Source organism: Trichechus manatus, unplaced genomic scaffold, assembly GCF_000243295.1.
Source record: "Trichechus manatus latirostris isolate Lorelei unplaced genomic scaffold, TriManLat1.0 scaffold00072, whole genome shotgun sequence".
NCBI classification, from domain to species: Eukaryota; Metazoa; Chordata; class Mammalia; order Sirenia; family Trichechidae; genus Trichechus; species Trichechus manatus.
The window spans coordinates 998,499-1,005,462 of record NW_004444008.1 but is presented as its reverse complement, the minus strand read 5'-3'; the positions used below and the strand labels follow the sequence as shown (position 1 = coordinate 1,005,462).

Here is a 6,964-nt window from a genome sequence, read left to right as displayed (position 1 = left end):
GCCCGACTGCCCGAGCCCGAGCCCCGGCCCGGGTGAGCGCTGGGGGCGGGGGGCGCACCTGCGGACGAAGGCGGGGCGCGAACCGGGGAGGGGGGGCCGAGACGGTGAGGGACGCTGGGGGGCTACTCACTCCCTTCCCTTCACTTCCCTTCTGCCCCCATCGGCTCCCCTCACTTCCCACTGCTCCTCCCCCATAGTTCCCCTCACCACCCGGGTCTCCTGACGGTCCCTGCACCCCAGCCCTCTCCCCTGCACCCCTGTCCGCAGCGCCCCCTCGTGCTCCCCAGAGGTTATAGGCTTGTCCTCTTGCTCCCCTCTGCGCCCCGAGCCTCTCCGCGATGGGCGACCCCTCGGGGCACTTTCTGTGGCACAGCTCGGTGTGGGGGGAGTGGGAGGGTCTGTGAGTCATGTTGGGGGTAGCTGTAGAGACTCCCCAGGTGAGGGGGGCTCTACCTCCCATCAGCACCCCCCTGGGTGGGGCGCTGTGGAGACCCCCACTGGCTCTTCCTGCTTCCTCCCCGGCAGGCTGGGCTCTGTCCTCCGCTTGAGCAAAGGGCCCTGGCTGGAGTCCCAGGGCCTGACCTTGGACAGGTTGATCCTCCAGTGTTCCACAGACGGATGGCCCCAGGGCAAGGCTGGGTGTAGTGGGCCTCTGGCCTGCCAGACCCCCAGGGCAGGGCCCAGCCTTCCATCCCCCATCCCAGCCTCCCTCTGTCGGTGGGTGGGGTGGGTGGGTCCATGCACCAGCTGCACCGTTCTCTGTGAAATCGGGGTGCTGACGGCTGTTCCTGGCAGGGTTGTGGGGTGCTACATGAGCATGGGGTGTACAGAGGAGGGACTTCCAGCTAATGAAATGTGGCCATCCTGCCTGTGCCCCCGGGTGTCCAGAGGACACTTGGACACTGTCCAGGTGGCTCCTGGCCCCAGCATGGCAGGAAAAGGGCAGGGTCAGCCGAGGTGGCTCCTTCTGAAGTAGGGATGCAGGTCCTTGTAGCCTGTGACCCTTGCCAGCAGAACCAGGGACACTTGTAGGCAGTGTGGGGAGGCCTGGGAACGCTGGTGAGAATGCCCCTTTTGGCGTCCCTTCCTGTGGGTGAGGGGTCAGCCTGGCTTTCCTGTGCATGAAGGTGGCACGCGGGCCAGTCTCCTCTCACTGGATGGTCAGGGGCAGGCTGCCAGCCAGTGTTCTGCACAGGTAAACTGAGGAAGCAGAGCCCAGCATCTCCTCGTCCACTCAGTGGCAGCCTGGTTGTGGTCCCTGGAGGAGCTTGGGGCACCTGTCCAGGCCCAGCCTCCTGCCTGTGGCCCCTCCCTTGGGCAGCTGGTCAGCTTGCTCCCAGTCTTCAGCTGGACTCGTTTCCTCCTGCCCGCTTTCCCTCTGTCTGGAGCCGCCAAGCTCAGGAGCAGTGCAGGAACTCAGACTGCAGGCAGCCGAGCCGGCTGAGCCCCTTGGCAGGCGTGAGGCAAGCTATGCCCTCCAAGGGCGGCTTGGTGCCTCGGGCCTACCTCCCTCTTTCTGAGAGGTTCTGCCTTCTCAGCCTCGGTCTCCTCGGCTCCCACCCAGGATCGGCTGGGGTCCACACCATGTGGAGGTCCACACTGTGTGGGGGTCCACACTGCAGCACAGAGGTTCATGTCGAGCATTCGGGGGCCAGTTTCCAAACCCGCCTGACCCGGGAAATCCCCTGGCGGCACTGAACTAGATTCTTGACTCTGTTGTGGATCCACCAAACCCTCCAGGAGCCTGGGCGGCTGGGCTCTGGGAGGCCTTTCTCAGGGATGTTGGGGATGAAGCAGGTTTGGGGAACCCCAGCCCACGGGTCCTCAGAAGCCCTGGGGCCACCTGCAGCCTGCGGGGTGAGGCCAGGACACTCCTTCTCACATGGCATGGGGAGGATGGGAGAGGCGGAGAGACAGGCCCCCCTGTGCCTGCTCACCGTGGGTGACCAGAGCTTACCGAGGCCACCCTCGGGGGTGCCTGGCCTGGTGGCAGTGGTGACAAGGCCCCTCCAGGGCCTGGAGCTGGAAGATGCTGGAGCGCCTGTTCGCGGAGCCCTCCCTGTTCTCTGGGCAGGCGGGGGTCTCCATGGAAGGCTGTGGTCACACAGGGTGGGTTCTTGAGCCCTTGTCACGGGGCTTCAAGGGTGCGGCAGCCCAGGCAGCTGCTGGCTGAGCCCTAACCTTGAGCTGTCCCTGCCGTGGGGTCCTGGCTCTGCCTGGCGGGCTGGCAGGCTGCTCCGCGTGTCTGCCTGGGCCTGCCTCCGCAGCGCCCCCTTTCCTCCCAAAGGAGCGAATGGCGGGGAGTGGGGGCAGGAAGGGCAAGGCCAAGATGAATGTTGATTTGTGTATCTTAGCTTCCAGCTAACGACTCTGGGATGGGCCCTTCCTGCCCCGCTTCCCTGCTGGCCAGGGGCGTCAGTGGCCTGCTCTCTGGATGACCGGAGGTTTGTCTTTACTGGAGGCTGGGGAGCTGGGTTCCCTTTCACCCACCCTGGGCTACCATGCCCTCAGTGTTTCTGGTGTGGAACACTTGGGAGAGGCATTTTGTTTTGAAGTGAGGTTTGTGAAAAAGGACAGGCTCCTGCTGTTTGTTTACTCCCTGATACACTGTAAGAGTATAACCTGCCTTCAGCGTTAGGCAGACCTGCTTTACAGGGAGGGGTACGTGAGGAAGACAGGGCCGGCGGGCGCCGGGTAGGGATGGTTTTGACTTCAGAGCCCAGTTAGCTGACCTGGGTTAGCCTCGCTCTCCCAGCACTGTGGTCAGGGGAGTTGTCCCCCAGACGGTAGGGTGGCGCCTGGGGGCCTTGGGCAGCCGTATGTGAGACCACTCAAGGATGGGGGGAGGGCCGGCCTGTCCCCTCTGCCCTCAGGTACTTGTGACTGTGAAGGTTCCGCCCGCGGGCCCAGGCCCACCGCCGTCTGGAGGACCCATGCCCCCTGGAGAGTTTGATGGGCGACAGTCACTGTCAGCTGGACCGGGCTGTCCCTGGTCCCCCACCCGCTGCTCCGCCATGACCCCTTGTTCCTCACATGGAACTTTCCACGAGCTTCCTTTCAGCCCCTCTTGACGGCCTGTTCTCCTGACTCGGTTCCTCTTTTCAGATGCAGCTCATTCCTGCCCTGTGATTTGGCCCCTGTGGTTCCGCACGTGTTGGTAACAGACATTCCTGGGGCGTGTCACTTTGTCCCTGGCGGGTGTGCAGGAGCAGGCTGGGCGGGAGGCCCCAGCTCGAGCAGGCAGGCGGCTGTGGGGACCTTGGGGGCCTGCTCACGGCCCACCTTGACTTGGGCCGCAGGCCCCGAGTGAGCTTCCTGTGGGTGTGGGGGCTCAGGCAGGGATGTCACTGCTTGTGGGGCTCATCTCGGGGACACTGTGCTGGGACCCGGGTCCCAGGGAGCAGTGTCATTAAGAACTGAGCCAAGTGCAGCGTGGTCTAGTTTTTTCCACTGGGTGAGGACGTGGGGAGGACAGCTCCGATCATGAGGTTTTGGGAGGGAGTGGACATGTCACACCACTGAGATGGAAAAGACCCTCGGGCTCCTGGCTGTTCCCACTTGACCTGCCCTTGGCAGAGGCTCAGGGTGTGGAGGTCGATTAGGAAGGTCTCGCGCTGGGGGGTGGGTCGCAAGAAACACTCGTGATGCGCCAAGTTCACATTCCAAGGCAGCGGAGAGCAGGCGTGCGGCCATCGTGAGCCGGGACCCCAGGTCTCGTCCAGCTTCTCCTGCACCCCTCAGCGTCCTTGCTGTCCTCAGGGGAGCTCCTCTGGTCACACATCGCGTGATGAGGAGTTGAGATGGTCTTGCTGAGCCTGTGTGTGAATACATGTTCGTGTGCGGGTGTGCAGGTGTGCAGGTGTGCATGCTCACATGCCTGTGTGTGTACGTGCTTGTGAGTGCGTGTATGTGTGTGTTTGAGCATGGGCTTGTGAGGACGAGTGTGTGCACATATGAACCCATACACGTGCACACATACATCTGTATGTGAGTGAGTGCACATTATGAATACGTGTGTGTGCACACATACATGCATTGGGGGATTCAGAGGGAGCTTGCCTGGTCACACGGCATTGTGGTATGGGGGCGCCCCCTCCTCACGAGGCAGGTTCCTGCTCCCCCTGCGGCCATGGAGGACGTGATGGGCATATCACTGCCCTGTGTCTGAAATTTCTCTCCCAGCCCTTGGTCAGGGTGAGGAGCCAGTCCTCCTGAACCTGGCCCCATGGTCTCTTCTGGAAGGCAGGTGGGACAGGAGGTGCCTCTGTGGGAAGGCTGTGAGCTGACCCAGGCAGTGGTGGTCATGCAGCCCTGGGGCTTTGGCGGGGCAGCTGCGGGGCCCCCAAAGGTCTGGCCCAGAGAGCAGTGGCCCCCGAAGGCCAGGCAGATGCCGCCACCGTTCATCCTACGGCGGTTTATGGGGGCGTCTGTGTGCCCCGTTGTGTCCTGGTGCATCTGTGCCCCGAGCAGTCTCCGCCCTCACCTAGTGGGATGCTGTATGGCAAGAGAGGGCCTGGGGGCTGTGGGGAAGAGGCGTGGGATGAGGGAGCTTGGTGTCGGGGTGGCCTCAATGGGAAGGACACTTGAGCGGGACTTGGACGCTGGGGGACAGCGTCCAGGCAGAAAGCGGCCACGCAGGGGTCTGGGGCGGGGGGCATTTCGGGTGGTCTCAGGGTTGGTAAGGCGGGTCAGAGGGCAGCCTGTGGGGGGAGGGGGCCCCAGTCCCTGTGAGAGTCTGTGGAGGGCCTGGTGCCTGGGCTGAGAACAGATGAAGTGCGGTCTCAGGAAGGAGAGACTGACTCCTGGAGGCCTGGTCTACCCCCATCCTGGCCGGATAGACCGGTCCACATGGAGACCCTGGGCATCAGGGTCCTGTCTGCTCTGACCCCCGGCCTCTCAGGCTTAGCCTCCCAGGTTGGGTGGGGGTCCTCCATGCTCTGGAAGACAGGACTGTGGCCTGGGGGGTGCCCCCCCTCCGTCTGTGCCCTGCATGTGGCCAGCCTCAGGAGTGTGAATGAGGATGGGGGTGGAGCCTTCTGGAAATGCAGACCCCTCCTCCAGATTGTGAAATGCTGAGGCACCTCAGCGTGATGAGATGGGGCCACTGGGTGGCAGGTGGTCCGGTGGCCAGTACTGTGGGGTTCTCTGCCCACTGGGCTCTCACGGGGAAGGTGGTGGCGAGGACCTGGTGTGGCTGCTGTGGGGTGTCTTCAGCCGCTCGCTCACCTGTGCCGTCAGCTCTGTGGCTGGGGCAGGGGGGCCTGTTGAAATCACTGCTGCACCCCCCCACCTCCATGCCTGGATGGTTCTGGTCACTGTGGGGTCCCGTACGTGGTGGGGGTGGGAAATGCAGGACCTCTGAGGATGTCCGGCCAAGGTGGGGATGGGCATGTGGTGCTGGATGAGCTCACACTTGCGTATGTGTGCACACACCTCTGCCTTCCGGGCCCAGACTATCCTGCCCTGTGGCACTGACCTCCCTCCATGGGCTCCACGGAGTTCTGGGTCTTTGCCTCCGTGTAACTGACCCTGAGTGACACCTGCGTTTCGTCCCTGTGTGCGTGGTCAGCTCAGCGTGGGGTGGAGGCTCCTAGAAGTGGCTGGTTAGCACTGGGGTCGGGAATGGCCTGGCGCTGGGCAGTGAGGAGGTGCCTAGGGCCCTCAGGAGGGAGCCCCACGAAGTCCTAGGGCCTGGTATGTAAGGGAATTTGTTGACTATCTAGGGGGCTCAGCAAAGCTGAGCTGTGGTGACCATCCCTGCACCCAGTGGGGTCAAGCTGCAGTGACCATTTGGGGCAGCAGGGTGGGACTGGTCTGCGGGCTGTGGGGAGGGGGCTGGGCAAGCTGGCTGTGTCCCCTGAAGGGGTGGTGTGAGGAGGCCTGTCTCCCTTCGTGGAGACGAGGCAGGGCTCTGGGCCAGTGAGAAGAGCTGAAAGAGTTAACACCTTCCTTTGTGACAGGGGTGCTCCACAGGAGAGGAGGTCTAGTCTGCACTGATAAGCCCAGATCTCCTGGAGCATGGCAGCCCTGGCTGCCGGCCACTCCGAGCCCGGGCCCCACGTCCATGGCCGCAGTGTTGCGAGCCATCTTGAGCCCCGGGCCCAGAGAGCTGGTGAGTGGTCCTGTGGGCCGGCTGCCCGTGGCTGGGGCAGTGAGGACTGTGGCCTCGTGGTACGGTGACGCTGTGATTCCTGCAGCCGGGTCCTCAGGGTGCCTGCCGGGACGGGGCCGCATGGCCTCCTGTACACCCAGGATGGCTTTGTCTCTCGGTGGTTTCCGTGGGAAGGAAGCAGTGAAGGCGGGCAGGGAGAGCTGGGTGAGTCCTGTGTGAGGGGTTGGTGCTCCACTGGGAGGTGGCTGTTGAACTCCCATGCTTTGGGGGTCTTCAGGACGACCCCTGCCTGAAGCGGCTGTTGCCAAGAGGCCCCCATGTGTGTGTGGTCCGTTGGGTCTGTGTTGGTATTTTGGAGGGGGTGGGCGGGCTCCATCCTGGAGTGCACGGCTGAGCAGGTGCTTCTGACACACACCTGTCAGCATGCACACCCACAGACATGCACACGGGTCAGTACCCACACCCGCACACATGCACGCGGGTCAGTACCAACACCCACACACATGCACACGGGTCAGTACACACACCCACACTCATGCACACCGGTCAGTACACACCCCCCCCACTCATGCACACCGGTCAGTACACACACCCCCACTCATGCACACCGGTCAGTACACACCCCCCCACTCATGCACACCGGTCAGTACACACACACCCCCACTCATGCACACCGGTCAGTACACACACACCGACTCATGCACACCGGTCAGTACACACACAGCCCCACTCATGCACACCGGTCAGTACACACACACCCCCACTCATGCACACCGGTCCGTACACACACCCCCACTCATGCACACCGGTCAGTACACACCCCCCCACTCATGCACACCGGTCAGTACACAC

At 63.3% G+C, this 6,964-nt stretch overlaps 1 protein-coding gene across 1 annotated transcript in view; it reads left to right on the top strand.

The window, feature by feature from the left end:
* Positions 1 to 6: 6 nt before the first annotated feature.
* Positions 7 to 6,964, top strand: part of SLC12A7 (solute carrier family 12 member 7) — a 63,334-nt gene continuing 56,376 nt past the window's right edge. The window contains exon 1 of the mRNA XM_023734820.1: positions 7 to 32. The gene's annotated coding sequence lies outside the window, so the exon portion shown is untranslated. The remainder of the gene's footprint in view (positions 33 to 6,964) is intronic.